This window comes from Notamacropus eugenii, chromosome 1, assembly GCF_028372415.1.
Source record: "Notamacropus eugenii isolate mMacEug1 chromosome 1, mMacEug1.pri_v2, whole genome shotgun sequence".
In the NCBI taxonomy this organism is placed as follows: Eukaryota; Metazoa; Chordata; class Mammalia; order Diprotodontia; family Macropodidae; genus Notamacropus; species Notamacropus eugenii.
The window spans coordinates 464,844,530-464,861,298 of record NC_092872.1 but is presented as its reverse complement, the minus strand read 5'-3'; the positions used below and the strand labels follow the sequence as shown (position 1 = coordinate 464,861,298).

Genomic DNA, 16,769 nt, shown 5'->3' with positions numbered 1-16,769 from the left:
GCTCTGTTTTTCCTGAACTTGGGGGTTGGGGGAGGCCTCTCAGGACTGTAAGCAGGAGGTGGGGGAGGGTAAAGGAGAGGGTCCCCCCCAGAGTGGCCCTCTTACCAACTCCCATCCTTCCACAGCCTATCCCCTTTCCATCTCCTTCCCCTTTCATCCCTGACTTACAACGTTCTAATCCTCATAGGAGTGTCTTCATTTGTACATTCAAGACAGAGACCTCAGGGTGGGGGCAGAGTACTTGGTTTATTGTCGTTTTCATGTTTGTACCCTCCAGCATCCTGTTCCTTTCCCTCATCTGTCTCCTCGTGGCGCCTCCAATACCCAGATTCTCCAATCTGGCCCTCCCTCCCCCTTCTACCCGGCTCTGGCTTCCTGGAATCTAAGGACCCTGGAGATTTCGGGACTGTATCATGTTGCTAGGGTGATGTTACCCTTCCTCCCCTTCTAAGTTGGGGGTGGGGAGAGGTAATGAGGAAGAAGAGAAAGAAGGATGATTGGACATTAGCTCAGGGATGGACAAACTAGAAATTACTCTGGGATTGGCCTGGCTCCGTGGGATAGATTCTTAGCATCAGCCATCTGGCATCAGGGGTAGTGGATGGAACGTAGGACCTGGATTCAAGAAGGTGTAGGTTCAAATTCCAATCCTGACACTTATGAACTGCGTGAAAAAATGAGTGAAATCTTAAATCTCTCTGAGCTTGAATTATCTCATCTCTAAAATGGGTATAATAATACCTGTAAGGGCCTCTGCCGTGAGTGAGGCGCAAATAAATGTGTACAAAGTCCCTTGCCAATTTTAAAGCACAATGTAATTATATAAATTGTAAAGATTTATACAAATTTATATGAAATTATATAAAGTATGATTGTTTCCAGCGCTAAAATCTGTGTCCTCTTGCCCTCAAACTTAGGGGTGGGAGTGGTGGAGGTTTAGGCTGTAGGATCATAAGATTTAGAGAAGGGGTCTCCCTCACTCTTATTTTATGAGATTGGGGCTCAGTCTTGAGGGGAAGCCACTAGCCAAAGTGGCAGGATCAGGATTTGAACTCTTGTTCCATGATTTAAAAGCCTGTGCTCTTCATTCGAATTGTGGCATGCCCACTCCTAGCATGGCCTTCCTTGGCTAAAGGAACAGCCTGATTTGGCTGCTCTCTTATCTCCCTCCCTCACTCTGAGATGGGCCTTTCCTGCTGCAAATGGGTAATCTCTAGGCTCCCTGAGGACAGGGTGTTGTGGAGCTGGGCTCCTGGCCAGGACCAGCACCTGGCCTTTGTAGGTCACTTCCCTCTGCCTTTCTCCTTGCTGGCTAATTAGGAATCATGATTGCACCCTCCCATTCTCTTGGGGCTTGGGGTCTTCCAAGCCCTCCACCCTGAATGACTGGGTTGGAACTCAGACTCAGACCCAGACTTAGATTCAGACGGTTTCCTCTGGCTCATGAGAGCCTGCTAGAAATGGTCTGGCAATGTTTTCCATCCCCCAGGAGGCCTGGCTCTGGGCTCTGCCCCCCTGCCTGGATGGCCAGACCCCAGCTGCCCCCGACCACGGGGTGCAGTCCAAACACCCCAAGGTGGAGCTGGGTCACGAGTTTTCCCAGGCTGGACAAGGTCAGACACAGTCTGACAGCATTGTTGTCCTCCCTCCCCACCCCCACCCTCTGTAACCCTCTGGGGGCTCTTGGGGAGCAGTCAGGAGCACTGGAGGAGGGGAAGGCAGGAAGGAGGTAAGATGGCCTCAATTTTTTTTCTGAGGGGGAAACAACCAAAGAAAAAGAATGAGACCAGGGCCTCAGTGTTCTCATCTGTAAAATATGGTGGTTGGATTAAGGTCTCTTCCAGCTCCAAATGTTACAATAAGTCTGTCTCTTCATGTTTGTATGTCACTTCCTAGTAAGCCGGCTAGTTGTCCTTCCTTCCCATTTCTCCCAGTAGCCCTGGCATGTGGCATATTTCTCTCCTCCTCTTCCCTTCCTTCCACTTCTTAGCACTGGCACTCTGGCAGCATTTGAAGTAAATGCACACACACACACACACACAAACACACACTCACACATAGACACTTACACACACACACACACACACACACACACACACTCACACACGGTTTTGCTTTTCCTCTGTCATCCTCCTGTGGCCCCAGCTCCGACTGACTGCTTGAGCAGAGGCCCCCACCTTGGGCAGTGGTGCAGGGTGGGAGTTGAGTTCTCTGAGTTCCTTGGTCTCTAGTGATCTTATAAAGAGGCCCCCTGTCTCCCCTAGGCCCCCTCCTTCCTCCTTGACCCACTTTACTCCCATGGTTGGTGGGGGAGGTGGAGGGGGGAGCAGAGCCTGTGGCTGTGATCTGTCACTTCCCTCCCCCTTCCTCCCTTGGGTCAGGGGCTGGATGGAGCCTCTGGTCTGCTCTTCCCTGGGACTCTGGGGACGGGCACACAGAGTCCTTTGGAGTGGCAGCCTCCAGGACAATTCTGGACAGCTATCCCTCCCTTGTGTCCTTTGGGGCCCCTGTTGTGACCTGGATCTGGGATCCAGACCCTTCCCTCTCTCCCTCCCTCCCCCCAATCCCTCAAAGAAAGGGGGAGATGCCAGGAGGATGGAAAGATAGCCACTCCCTGTTCTCCCCTGCTCCTGAGCTCCAGGTCCTCTGAATGTTCATTTTCCCAAACCAAGCTCCAGAGATCAAGGCCTCCAGGACTGTTATGTTCTCAACCCCAAGGGGCATTGTGGGTTGGAACTGGGTGTGGATCAAACTGCTCTGGGAACCCTAGAGTCAGGAGACCTTTGATAAAGCCATTACCCTCCTGAAAAACTCTGCCAAGGTTCTGCAGATCTCAAGAATTTCAGTACTGGAATGGACCTCAGAGAGCATCCAGGCCAGTCCCTTCCCTCTTATTTTTCAGAGGAGGAAACTGAGGCCCACGAAGAGGAAACATCTTGCCCAAGGTCACCCAGTAAGTGCTAGAATCCAAGTTTCCTAGATCCTAGCCTGGCCCTCCTCTCATCCTCCTTGATTTACCTGCAAACAGCTGGAGATTGGGGTGTTTGGAAGGGGGGAGGGGGAGGGAGTGGTGGGTGGCAGAAGCAGAACTCTAAATGCTGGAGCTATAAACTCAGAAGTCACAGTTAGGGCCCTGAGAAGACGGTCAAGACCCAAAATCTTTCTCTGGGAGACCTGCTGTTTTGTTTCCTTATTCTCATTTTGCCTCTGCTGCGAGGCAGAAGGAGGCAGAGGGTGGGATACCTCCCCCTGCCCAGATGCTTGGGCTGAGGGTGGGCGAGATTTAAATCCTCCCTCCTTGACTCCCCCCCCAGGGAACTCCCTCCATCCTAGTCGTTTCCTATTCCTGTTGTCCTGGGGCTCCGCCACCTTGGCCTGGCCCCTTGTGCATTGTTCTGTGCCCCCATAAAGTACACAGGATGTGCGCCCCGGCTGGCGGCAGGAGCCTCCAACTCTGGAATTTCCTGGCGGGCCTCCGAAGCTCACTCTCTCACCCACGTGGCCGGGCTCCTTGTTCAGCCCAGCTCTGGGCCTGCTTGCCCTCCATTCTCCTCCTTCATTCACCCCTCCCCCAATCAGTCTCTCCTCACAGGGGGGTAAGGATCGCCCTTCGGGAGGGAACCATTAAATGTATTCTTATTGGTTTTTTAAAAATGATTGTTTATGGAGTGCTGTCTTCACCATAACCTTGTGACGTAGTGGTATTATCCCCATTTTCCAGAAGCGGAAACTGAGGCGCAGAGGGGTCAGCATATATGGGAAGGGGCAAATTTGAGACTAGAACCCAAGTCTTAGGACTCCTATCCAGCCAGAGTGCTTGCCATTATACCGATGCTGCTTCCCTAATCAAAAGGTTTTATTCCTTTTCCATCTGGAGTAAGGAAGGACAGCTGCACCTCCTGGGGGAATCTCCTCATTCCAACATCTTTGTCTTGCTGAATAAAAGTGGTGGTGGAGGGGGATGGGAGGGAATCGGGAGAGGTTGGGAGTGAAGTCAGGGCATCTTTTATTATTCACCTAATTTTCCTGCCTAAATGTGTCTTTTGATTAAGCATTTTCTTAGAGCTTTCGTCTGGATGAGCCAGAGTTTCTTTTCATAAACATTGGCAAGTGAATTTAACAGCCCAGTTTGTATTGTCTAGGGGTTTCATTTGCATATTGATCGTTCTTCTGAAACACAATAATCATTTTCTGTTTATGAAACTGTATAAATAACGAGCTTCCGCTTGTGCACGTGAATTCGCCTAGGTTGCAAGTTTAAGGAAAAGTGAAGCCCTTTTTTTGTGATTTTCTTTTCAAAGTTTCTCTCCCTTTGGTAGGAGGAGGTGTGAGGAAAATACTTGGTAAGTTGTAAAACACTCTAACCACGTGAACTCTCCTTCTTATCACTTTTCACTATGGCTATAGCACATTCTGTATTGTGGGTGTAGCTGAGTGAGAGGAAGAAATAAAACTAGGAACCCTCGCGTCCAAATACAGAGTTTCTAAAAGTCTTAGTGCAGTTTAAAACTGTATGCATGTGTGTATGTAGTGTATATCTCTATATTTTGAATGACCTGTGGTTTTGATTCCTGTAGGGAACTCCAGGTGAGAAACTCCCTCTGCCAAAAAAGGTCAGCACCTGCTCCTCAATTTTCATTCTTAAGAGAGTTGCGGTGAAAACTAAAAGAGTTAAGTGGCTTGCCCAGGGTCATACAGCCTGTGTGTGTCAGGCAGGACTAACATGTATACAATCATTAATTTTAGGCAGAGGGTGCTGATGGTGCAACGAACAGAGCAGGAGTCAGGAACATCTAAGGTCAAATCTGGCCTCAGACATTTATTAGCTGCGTGACCCTGGGCAAGTCACTTAACCTCTGGCTGCTTCAGTTTCTTCATTTATGAAATGGAAATAATGAAATGGGTTGTTGTGAGAAAAAAAGAGAAATAGTATTTGTGAAGTGCCTTGCAAACCTCAAACCTAGTTACTCAACAACCAAGATGGAGAGCACTGGACTAAGTTCTGAGGAAGAGGAAGAGGTTCCTTTTAACACATGGTTACTAAGCACCTACAATAGGCAAAGCAGTGTCCTAGATGCTGGGTATAAAGACTAAAAATTAGAAATAATCCCTGCCTTTCAGAAAATATCAGGTACAGGGCACAGCCCCTAACTTTCGTTGTCTTCAAGAAAGATAGGGCTTATCTAGAAGATATGGAAATAGAGTTTGTAATCCGCCTCAGTTTCCTCATTTGTAAAATGGAACTCGTAACACTCACCTACTACATAGGACTTGTGCGGAAAGCACTTTAAAAATGGGTATCATTTAATGACCTATGATTTCATCAGAGTGGGTAGTCCTTTCACAGATACAGATTACGACTCCTTTATGACCCAGTAGAAGATCACTGAGAGTTGCTGTGGGCAAAACATTCCTCATCCTGTAGCTGAGCCAGTGAAGGACCAAAAATGAGCTAGGCAAGATACAGGCAGCCCACATAAAGCCTGTCACTGAACCCTCTATTCAAAGCCTTTGTTGCTTGGCCAGCCTGGCCAAAGATTATGCTTCTTCCTGCACCTTAGGTTCAGCAATCCTGGATAACCTCTACAACACCATGAGGCGTTGGAGTGGCTCTTCAGGAGATCATTGCTTACAACTACCTTTTATTTTTAACTCTGTTTTGAAAATCAAAGCTTAATCGATCAATTAAACCAATCATTAAATGTTTATTAAGGACCTACTTGGTCTCAGGCACTATGCTAACTAAGCACTGGGGATACAAAAAGTCAAAACAGTCTTTGCCCTCAAAGAGTTTACAATCTAATGGGGGAGGCCACATACATACAATTATATGTGTGTGCATATATGTATATATATTCATGCACACACATATATGTATATATGTATGTACATACACACATGTATACATATGTGTGTATACTTATACACATATATTTATATACACACACATTGGAAATAATTAGAAATAATTTACAGAGAGAGAGAAGGCACTATAATTAAGAGGAGCAAGGAAGACTTCCTGTAGGAGGTGGGATTTTATTGGGACTTAAAGGAAGTCAAGGGAGGTTAGTAGTTTGAACAGGGAAGAGAGAACATCCCAGGCATGGGAGACACGGAGAGAATGCTCAGAGCATTCTCTAGGAGCCTAGAGATGACTTCTTCATGGGATAGCCAGGAATCCAGTATCACTTCAGGAGGCTGAATGACTTGCTCATGGTCACAAAGGTAACTACTGAGTGGCAGAACAAGAATTCAAATTCAGACAGGATGGAATCTCACTGTGGCTGGAAGTGTTCTGGCCACAGTCCTGGCCCATTCGCAGGCTTAGGCTGGTGACTTCAAACACAGGCATGCTGGGGCCCAGAGGCTGTAAGCCAAGGAGTTCCACATTCGGAGCTTTGGCCAAAGTGAAAGAAAGAAAGAAAAGTTTGTTGCAGCAGCTGCAAAGATGCCTTTGTTTTTACTCTGACTTAGACCTTCTTTGGAGGTCTCTACACTCCAGCTTAGAGAAAGAAGCACCAGGCACAGAACAAGAGGATGGGGAAATTCCCTAAATCATTTTCTGTTTGGTTTTGCAATATAGTCAGACACATACCTTCAGAGGCACAAAAAGCCATGAATGCCCCATGTAATTCCCTGACTTTGGTGGGCTGTTCACAGTTTACAAAGCACTTTCACAATTAGGCAGGGCAAGGATTATGATCCCCATATTGCAGATGAGAAAACTGAGGCTCTTGAGAGTTGTTACAGAACCAGACCTTTCTAAGACCTGTCCTTTATTTGCCATCCTGCCCCTTAGGGGTTTTCTTGGGAAACTCCGGAAGTGCATGGCACTCTTAGTAGGTTGGAAATCTCTTAGTCTACCTCATCAGCCTTACTTCAAACATTTGAGTTGATCCTACAAGTGAGGTTTTATATTAAGGGGGAAAATAGGGACCAGTTTTGGTGTCCTAGAAAAATGCAAGATTCTAGGCACATGGTGATTCTGAATAAATAAATACTTAATGATTGAAAAGTGACCAGAGATGCATTTAGGTTTCAAGCTAAGGAATTAGTATCAGTTATCAAAGGTGGTATGGTAGAGTGGAAAGCATACTGAACTTGGAAGTCCAGAGACCTGTGTTTGAGGCTCATCTGGCTATTTATTAGCTGAGTGACTTTGGACGAGTTATTTACACCTCTCTGGACCTCAATTTTGTTATCTGAGAAATGTGGGAAGTCATCCCTATACTATCCACCTCATGGAGTTGTTAGCATTCAGAGAGATTTCCTACGTAAAGTGCTTTGCAGACTTTAAAGGGTGATCAATATACTTGGCAGCCAGCATGGCCCGAGTGGCCATCACATTGGATCTGGAGTCAGAAAGTCGTTTGTCTGATAGCTACTATCTGGGAGACTTTGGGCCAGTTCCTTTCTTTTCTGTTCCTCTGTTTTCTTATCTACAAAATGAGGATAATGATACTTGTATTACTTATCACATAAGGTTGTTGTGTGGTTCAAATGAGATAACAGAGGTAAAATACTATATAAGTGCAAATGATTATGATAAATCTTTATTAGTGAGAAACCAACACTAGACTGAGAAGCCATCATTAGAAACTGTTTAAGCTTTTTCCTACACTCAAGTTTTGGGACAGTGGTAAATGCTAAGAAAACAAATTTAATTTTTTTTAAAAATTAATTTTAAATTTTAAATTATTTTTTTAAAGAAGCAATTTCAGGGGTCTTCCCTGGGAGCAAGTTCACACTCAGTCCAAGCTCCTTTTTATACCTGAATCCAGAACTGTAACTAGATACCTGGGACAAATTCAGTTAAAGGAATTGAGGGCAAAAAGCCAAGACATTAGGGTATCAGGCCACAAGGGGCAGAAGCAAGTCTAGGGAGGACACATACCAGGGGTGTGTCTATGTGTCTATGTGTCTATGTGGGAAGCCTTTTGATCTTATCTCAACTCGAAGTTTTGCTGATCACATATCTCCTTCCCATGAAAAAAGCACCCTCATCCCTGTAATACTGTTGTTGAGGCAAAGAAGGAGGTCTCGATAATGGAAAAGGGATAGTTGAATCCTTCAAGGGCACTGGAGAACCAAGAGATGTGGGGATGGGGGGCTGTCTATTGTGAGTAGGAAGAATGCTCTGGGAATATTAGTACCCTGAAAAAAGTCCTAGCTTTCTTCTGCTCCCAGCTCTTTGACTCTGCCTATATCTAACATCCCCACTCCTGGAAATGAGAATTGATGTTCATAAATGATGACCTTAAGGCCATCAGACAAAGTCATCAAAAAGAGTCTGTTATCATTATTGAATTATGATTACTAAGGCAGGAAAGTGATTCTGACATTTAACAAAGCTTTTCAACAAGGGCTGCTTAATTCTCAGTTAACCAGAAAATTTGATTTGTCAGAACCGCCTGTTTTCCAAGGCTCCAGGCTAACTGTGGTTTGACCATATGAGAATTCTGTACCCATTTCTTTCTCAGTCCACAGAATCATTTTTGGGGTGTGGCAGGGTGGGATGAGAAAGGGTTTCTTCAAGCATGCAGAATCTATTGTCACATGCTCCCTCGGCTGAGCTCATATTGGGTATCTGGATGAGGTTTGCTGATTTGAAAATTGTCAAGAGACTTTTTCCACGGTCTCTCCTGTACTCTATCTCTGAAGGCACAGAGGTAAAGATGAGTGGGTAAGGGTTAGAACTTGAACTTCCTGCTTTTTTCCCAGGGAAGGAAGTAACAGTGGTCAGAGACCCTGCTGAGTATATGAATGAATGGAAAAAAAGTATTTTTGAAGCACCTGCTATGTGCATACTCAATAGAGTACCTACTATGTACCAGGCACTGGGGATACAAATACAAAAGTGAGGGGAACCCTGCCCTCAAGTTAACGTACTAATAGCAGGATATAATATATGCACAGGGGCGTAGGGCCAGAGCAGGGAATTTGGTCTGGGGAGACAAAGAAATGGTGAGTTTGGTAGTTTGATTGTCCTGCCCTTTCTGGAAGCATTCATAGTGTTGATGTGATTTCTGTTCCTAGGAGCAAGAGATGGACAGGATGATGGGACGGATGGAAAGGTGCCTAGGACATGATCCAGGCTTGGCTAGATATGCATTCACTGACTCACCAATCAGGATAGCTCAGCCGCAGGGCATAGATTAGACTTTGCCTTCAATCCGGTACTCTATGGTTCCACCCAAATGACCATTTCTTGGATTTCCTGAGGGTGGGTAGGGAATGATATTTGGTCCGGAGGGTGGTGTACTCAGTGGAAGGCAATGGTAGGGTCCTTGGCAAGATGTGTCATGTGCCTCCTGGGTGTGGATTGGTCTCACTTATTTTCTGATGAGAGATGTGCTAGAAAAAAATAGTGAATGAGATAGGGTTGGTCACATGGTTCCAGAGAGTTTGTCTGCCCCTGTCTTGAAAGTTACCCTTGCTGTATAATACTGCTGTCCACTGTAGTCTTCCAGCCTTCACTGTTCCACAAGCAATTTGACTAATTAATTCTCTACAAGCAATGGAGAATGGCATTTTCTGGCATCAGAATGTTTTTTTTTAAAGAAATATGAAAACATATCACTCATTGTGCCGCTCACCTGAAGTGTTATCCTCTGCCTTGCCAGTCAGTCAACCAACAATCATTTATTAAAATTCCATATGCCTGGCAAAGTGCTTGGTACTGGAAATACAGAGACAAAAAATGAAGCTGTTTCTGCTCTCTCAAGGAGCTTACATCCTATTTTAGAGAGACAACATAAACTTGCATATGCAGAATAAATGCAAAAGCATATGGAAAGTTAGGGAAAGAGTGGGCACTAGTAGTTGGGGATGCCAGGATAGGCTTCTTGTGAAAGGTGATGAGGAGAGAGTGTATTCCAGGCATGGGAGATGGGAGATGGAGTGCAGTGTGTAGAAGGCATGGAGAAAAGGCCATTTGGCTGGTCTGTTCAGTAGAGGCTGAGGGTAAGATCTAAAAAGATTGGAAAGATAGGTTGGGGCCGAGTTGTGGGGCACCTTCCAATAGTCCATAATTGGTTATGCCTGACCTTGGAAAGATAGAAACCCTCATGGTGTGTGCTGTTCCAGTCTCCACTACAGATTAATGGCATCCATTCCTTACCCCTTGGCCCCCAACCCCAATTTAAGTATCTGCCTCTTTTTCCCCCAGCCTCTTTCTTTCCCTGACCCCTCTTTCCCTTCTGTTCTGCTCTTGTGGAGGAGCAGGAAAAAATATCTACATGTTTCTATTGACATGTTTTCTATTTATAGTGATTGCTGGCAAGGGTATTCCCCATGGGCTGAGCTATGCAGAAATACACTCAGGGGCAAACTCATGCCTTAGGTAACAAAGGGGAGCTATTTCAGGGAAGCCTTCACATGAGTTTACATGTTCATGTATGGGCACAGCTATGACTAGCCTGGCCCATTTACCATCAAATTAGCTTGGGCCAGGTAGTTCAACGCATTAGAATGCCTGTGCTAATGAGGCCGAGGGCCTCAAACTGAACCCTGGCTAGGCCATTTATGCAGAAAGAAAATCTCTGATGTGTTGTTTCCCTCTTAAAATGGGAGCTTCTTAAGAGCAGACTGTCTTGATCTTCTGTGTCTAGTACTTGGCACGTTGTGTTTAATAAAGGCTTTTTCATTTATTCATTTATTTACTTCATTCATTCCACCTCAGTCAATAAAAATAGCAACAACTCATGTTTGTTTAATTCTTTTCTCATTGAAACACGAAATAAAAATTTAAAAACAATTAAAAAAAAAATTTGGACTTGGCCTCCCAGCGATCAGAATCCTCTGTCAATGAATAGCAAGACCTGTTCTAGGACTTGTAGTCATTAAGGAAACTAAAGTCTGGAGAAATGAGGAGATTTATTCTCACAGTTTCTAAGGGGCAAATTTGGGGCTTCAAGTCAGGTCTGCTGAGCCCAAGTACAGTTCTATTTCCAGGCTATCCTTTATCCAATCTGTCCTCCTCACCACTACATAAAAAAATCTTCTTCATGTACTGCTGAGATGCTGTCATTCCTGCTCAAAAACCTTCAGTGACTTTATTCTCACAGAATAAAGTTTTACTGGTGATCTTGGTATTCAAGGTTCTTTTAGCCAATGTGGCACTAACGTAGCAATTCAGCTTTATCTCAGACTACTACCTTTGAAATAGTTCATTCTGGGCAAACACCCTCTCCCTCTTTCCCTGTTTCTTCTTCTCATTCTCCATCTTCTCTTCTCTGGAATGGACTTGATCCCTCTACCCCATCCTTGACTTCCTTTTCTCAAGGTCCCTCCATGAAACATTCTTTGAACCACCCCCCTCCCCACCCCCCAACATGAAAGTCATCTCTTCTTCTCCTCAAATTTTTCGTAATATTTTGCTTAGCTTCTTTTTATTCCTATCACCTTTTGTCTAGTATAAATTATTTCTCTGTGTGTTATGCTCTCCCCTATTAGACAGTAAGCTCCTTGAGGGAAAGGGCTAAGTTATATTTTTGCCCTCATTTTCCCAAGTCCAGTGTCTTGGCCATGTTTGTTGAATTGAATGCTACATTGCTTGTCAACCATGGATGTGCTCACCAAGTGCATTGTTTTCAGAGTAGGATCTATTGGTCATGAGGGAAACCAGGTGAGGGAATATGGATGATTTAGTACAGTCCAACTCCCTATTGGCAGAACCACTCAATGACCCTCATGATGAGGGGCATGCATGGAAGGGTCACTCGCATCCCCTTTAAATTATAAGAACAATGCAAGCCCTGTTCTCAAAAGAATAGGCATGACCATGTATCTTAGCTTAGGCTGTAAGGTCCAAAATCAGTTGGAGATTTGGCTTACCTGCATAGTGTAATCTGCCTAAGACATCCTGTCCAAGTAATTTATGCCCTGAAATGAGATTTTGGTTGGCTTGAAGCATGCAGATTGGCTGTCTACATGTGCCAAATTAAACCCATAGTGAGACAGTTCTTCTTGAGTTTGTATCATATGAATGTTGGTATTTTTTTTTTGTGTTTGGTTGGTTGTTTCTTTTGTCAGCAGTAGGACCCAAAGGCTGACTTGATTGAGAATACAGTTTTGATGGATGGTGTAGGATGACAGGTCACCAGCTTGGTAGAATCTGCAGGCTCAGGACCTGGCTTACAGTATGGGACATAGAAAACAAGTGGGGAAACAGAGACTTGTGTGTGTGTGTGTGTGTGTGTGTGTGTGTGTGTGTGTGTTGATAATCCATCATGCAAGCCATTTAAGTTTGAGAAATATAGGTTTGAGAATCCATGAAAGCTTTAATATGTCAGTTCTGAGACGTATACATGGAGAAGTTGTGAGCATTTTATCTATTCTTCTCAGGTGGAGTCAGACTTGAGGCATAGGGAGGAAATACTCATGTCCCTGGAAAAATATGTGGGCAGTCCCTTCCCATTCTTATTTGCTCTGCTTTAAAACAAATTCTCTTCTTGGCTCTAGTGTCTTACCCTGGGACAATCTTTTTTTCGCCCTTTAATAAATATATTATTTATTTATTTTAAGCTTTAATTAAATTTTTTTTTTAGTTTTGAATTCTCTCTCCCCAGTCTCTCCTCCATCAATGGAGAAGGCAAGCAATATCAATTATAAATGTGCAATCATGCAAAACATAATTTAATATTAGTCATATTGCAAAAAAAACCCAAGAAAAATAAAGTGAAAAAAATTGTACTTCAATCTGTATTCAGAGTTCATCAGGTCTCTCTCTGGAGGCGGAAAGCACTTTTCATCACTAGCCCTTTGAAATTGTCTTGGATCCTTGTATTGGCTAGAGTACCTAAGTCATAGTTGTTCGTTGTCACAATATTGCTGTTAACTGTGTACAATGTTCTCCTGGTTCTGCTCACTTCACTTTGCATCAGTGTATGTTGGGTTTTTCTGAAACCAGCCCCTTGTCATATGTTATAGTACAATAGTAGTATTGCATCACAATTTTATGCTACAACTTGTTCATCCATTCCCTAATTGATGGACACACCCCAATTTCCAATTCTTTGAAATCACAAAAGAGCTGCTTATGTTTTTTAGCAGATGAATCCTTTTCCTTTTCCTTTAATCTTTTTTTGGGGGACAGATCTAGTAGTGGTATTAATGGGTCAAATGGTATGCATAGTTTTATAGCCCTTTGGGCACAGTTCCAAATTCTGTTACAGAATGGTTGGACCAACTCACAACTCTATCAATAGTACATTAATGTTCCTGGGACAGTCTTTTGTTAAAATTGTGGTAAATGGTGTTGGGGGTCTGGGACTGTTTTATCATCATGACAAGCACCTCTCTCATTACTCCCTTCTTCACTCTTACTTCTACCATCTCCATCATCACTACCAGCAGCTCCTCTACCAGCACCAACACTTTTGCTTCCACCATCACTTCCTTCATCATCACTACTAACTTTCCCATTATTTCCATCATCGCTATCACCTTAACCATCACCACTGGCTTCATCATTATCATCTCCAATATCTCCATCATCATTAGGCAGCAACTCTTATCAGGACCAGCTTTATTTACTTTTACAAATATCACCTCTACCATTGTTAGTACCTTTGCAATCACTCTGTCATTACTACCGACTTCACAACTTCTTCACCCCTATATCTTTATCCTTATAACCAACATCATCATCTCTTCCATCATCACCACTATCACTTCTAATTGCTCCCCTAGCATCCCAGAAATCTGTCACCTAGTAACTCTTTCATTTTTGTCGGAATTTTGACTATAATTAATATAGATGAGATCCATTCCTTTCCTCTTATTCTCCTCACCCTATCTTTAGGTCATCATAGACTTAGAGATAGAGAGAACCTAAGACTTTAATCCAACCCCCTCATCTTAAAAGTGAGGAAACTGAGGCCCACAGAGAGGTTAAATAACCTTCTTAAGGCTACAGTGATAGAGCCAGCCTTTAAACTTGGGTCCTCTGAATGCAAATTGAGGATTCTTTCTAATGCAGCATAGAGGAGTTTTGACCATACCCAAATTTCCTTTATCTATGAGCTTGAAATTTCTTCTGCTTGTTTTGTTTTGGAGGATGGGGCCAAGGTCATCTGTCCTGATTATATTAGGTGGTCCCTTCTTCCCTTTTCTTCAGGAATTATCCCTGGCTTCTAACAAGGTCCTACTAGGAGCTTAGAAGTCATTCCTTCCTCATGTCTGTTGAAAACATTTTCTTTCTTCAACCCTTTTCTCAGGTGCTATCTCCTTTCATGAAGCCTTCACTGATTTCTCCCCTTTCCCCTTACCTGAAAGTGATCAATCTTGCCTCATTTTCTTAGGGTATCTTGTCTGGGTTTAGACTTTGTCTTTACCTCATGTTACACTTCTCTGTCATCCTGCTGTATGACCTCAATTAGACTGGAAGCTTACAGCCTGAAACAAGGTTGCTTTTCATCTTTGTAGGTCTAGTTAGCTTAGTACATAAATGGTTTCTTGAGTTAAATTGAACTGACATGAATTGAACTTGTGAATTTCCTCCATGAAAATGTCTGATGTGGCTGCTCTGCACCTTCTGAGAGACTGATTGTTCAGGGTGGGCACAGCATGGGCTTTCTGGCTTTCTTAACTTCATTCCAGTAGTTGATTGTGCAGTAGATTGAGATCATCTTTTGAATAGTTAATCAATGTTGAATTGGGAGTAACCTCCTGTGTTTGGGAAAAAGACATGTGAGCCTCTGCTAGATGTGTGACTCCAACCCAAAAGAAAAGATTTGTCTTGGCTAGTAAGACATGAATGAGTAAAGTGGTAGGTGTCTGTGTTCTTGCTTCCTTAATGTTTTCTTGGTCTGCAACAGTCCCCCAAAGTGTAGCCATTTAAGCTAGTAGAGGCTGTTGCAAACACCCTGCTGTGTCTTTTAGGAATGGTACATGTATTGCCTTTTCTTTTTCAGTAGGGATTGTCGGTGTGAGTAATTATATATATTTTCAAAAACTTGAACTATGCTTCATTTAAACTTCTGTAAACATGTTTGTGTAAGTCTAATTAACCATTTGCAAAAAAAAAAAAAAGCAATCAAAAAAGTTACATGGGGGAAATAAACACTTTGCCAGAATATTTCCTAAAAGCCAAGGAAAATATTATGCTAGTCCAACAAATGGGTTGTTTAAGTACACTGTTACCAAGGCAAACAAGAGATATTTGAGGATAAGTAAGTTTTTAAGCAATAATGTTTGTGACTCTTGTCTCCTAAGCCAGGTTGTTGGGAAGATGACTGGATTAATTTACTGATGCTCTTTAAGGAACACTCCTCCTGCATTAGGGATGTGGTTATTGGTGATTTTCTGGTACTTTTGTATTTGTGTCATCAAGGAAATGCTAGGAAATCTCATTAAAGTATTCTAAGTTCTCATTAAATAGAACTAAGTGAGAGGGATAGTCTGATATAATGAAAAGTCTGAACCAGAGACTTTATAAAGGCAAAAAATGTTGTTTTATTACTTTCTGGCGCATGTAGTAATAATATTGTCCAAAAGAGGTCATTAGGGGACCTGCTTTAATGAATAGATAAGAATGACTTGTAATTAGCAAGCACCTGTTTCCTTATCTGTGAAATGGAAGGGGTTATACTAGAAATCAATAGGTCTTGGGTCCTATGATTGGAGGTATGGGTGTTTCTGAAGTGTTCACCTGTGTTCTCTTGTGTGGTTTAAAAGTTCCCCTTTCAGACATGTAACCAAAGAATGTCATGGCTTGATGGACCCAAGAGATAACCACATCCATCCTCACAGGATGCTAGATTTAGAGCTGGAAAGGACCTTAGTGACTCTTTGGTCCAATCCCCTCATTGAACAGAAAAGAATGTTAAGACCCAGAAAAATTAATAATTTTCCTTAATGTCACACAATTACTAAGTGGCAGAGTTCATATATCTTTTGACTTCAAATTCGACTCTTTCCTCTGGACCACCCTGCCTTCTCCTAATTTTGCACAGGAGAAAACAGCCTTTTTCATCTTGCTTAGTTCTGAACTCTTTTTTCATAGACAGGCCAAAAGTCATATTCCATCCAAGCCCTGTCTGAATATCACAAAATCCTAATTAGTGTCTGTGTAGAGTCTGAATCTGAATTAATGACGTTTTATTATCTAATAAAACACAGACTTTTAACTGGAGGTCAATGGGTTTTTATAATTGTTTTTCTGGGTTCACAGGACAGCAAAAAATCTGTGGATGGGGATAAATTTAGTGAGTTAGCTGATTGGTCTGCACCAGGGGTTGGCACACTACAGCCTCAGACCTAATTCTCCCTCACCCCAACCCTTTTTTTATATAGCCTTGGAGTTGAGAATGGTTTTTATATTTTAAAACAAAGTGATCACATACAAACGAAGGATAGGCCAAATTTCTCCAGAGGGCCATAGTTTGCTGACTGTAGACCTCTGTGGTTTTGAGTGATCTCCCTCCTCCCTCCAGCGATGGAGGATTCTGATTATAGGTTCATAGAGTTAGGAGAAGTAAGGAACCTGAGAATTCATCTTGTCCAATTTCATCATTTTACATATGGAGAAACTAAGGCTCAGGGAGGTTGCATAGTAAGTGGCAGAGCTGGGATCTGAACCAAAGTTCTTTAGGTTTGGTCCAAATCTAGCACTCTTCCTATTTTTGTCATCCTCCCATTTGTGGTGATTGTGGTGTTATGGGTTGTGGTAATGATGTATGGAGCTAACCACCCTGTTTTTCTGGATCTATTCAATAGACAACAAACATTCCTAAGTGGCCATGAACATGTACTAATGGATAGATATA

At 43.1% G+C, this 16,769-nt stretch overlaps 1 protein-coding gene across 3 annotated transcripts in view; it reads left to right on the top strand.

The window, feature by feature from the left end:
• Positions 1-16,769, top strand: part of ZNF423 (zinc finger protein 423) — a 417,541-nt gene that overhangs the window by 25,715 nt on the left and 375,057 nt on the right. The window contains exon 1 of one of the 3 annotated variants that reach the window (XM_072632159.1): positions 2,903-2,953. The exons of the other annotated variants lie outside the window; for them this stretch is intronic. The gene's annotated coding sequence lies outside the window, so the exon portion shown is untranslated. Of the gene's footprint in view, positions 1-2,902; positions 2,954-16,769 lie in introns of those variants that run through there. 3 annotated transcript variants of the gene reach the window in all.